Source organism: Arachis ipaensis, chromosome B06 (genome assembly GCF_000816755.2).
Source record: "Arachis ipaensis cultivar K30076 chromosome B06, Araip1.1, whole genome shotgun sequence".
NCBI lineage: Eukaryota > Viridiplantae > Streptophyta > Magnoliopsida > Fabales > Fabaceae > Arachis > Arachis ipaensis.
Genome location: NC_029790.2, coordinates 130,536,983 through 130,537,663, shown reverse-complemented (window position 1 = coordinate 130,537,663; position 681 = coordinate 130,536,983).

Below are 681 nucleotides of genomic sequence, written 5' to 3'. Positions count from 1 at the left end.
TAAACATGCCTTGTAAACTTTATATAAATAAATATCAGGATAACCTATCATCTATTAATAATGAATTAAAGTTTGACTAATATACTAAATTATTTTATTAAAAGTATTTCAATATTACTCTCTAAAATTATTATAAATTTAGGATATTGAACCCATTATGGCATAATGCATTATTTAATTAACATGTGTAAAAGTAAAACACCTCTAATTTAACACCAATAATTATTGCAAAGTATATTATTGTAGTAAGAAATCTTACGGCAGTAGAAGGAACAAGCTGGTCGAATTGTGATGAATGAAGATTAACCTGCACCTGTTCATATAAATTATGTTGTTTGGCTTAAAGAGCTTATGTTCTTCTTGAGACTCAAGCTGGTCGAACCTATGTAGATAGGGCGTTTAGTATGTGATGAATGAAGATTAATCTGTACTTTTTCATACAAATTATGTTGTTTCGGTTAAAGAGCTTATGTTCTTCTTGAGACTCACCGTATTGCTAGGTAGAAGTTCCTCATGTTCTTGAACATGGAGGCCCAATTCTTGATGCAATTCTTGTGTATTTAAATTATTTTTTATTAATAATAAATATATATTTATTTGTTGTAATTTTTTTATAGTTAAAATATATAAAAATATATAATATATAAGGTTTTAATAAATAATAAATATTTTTTAAAAGAG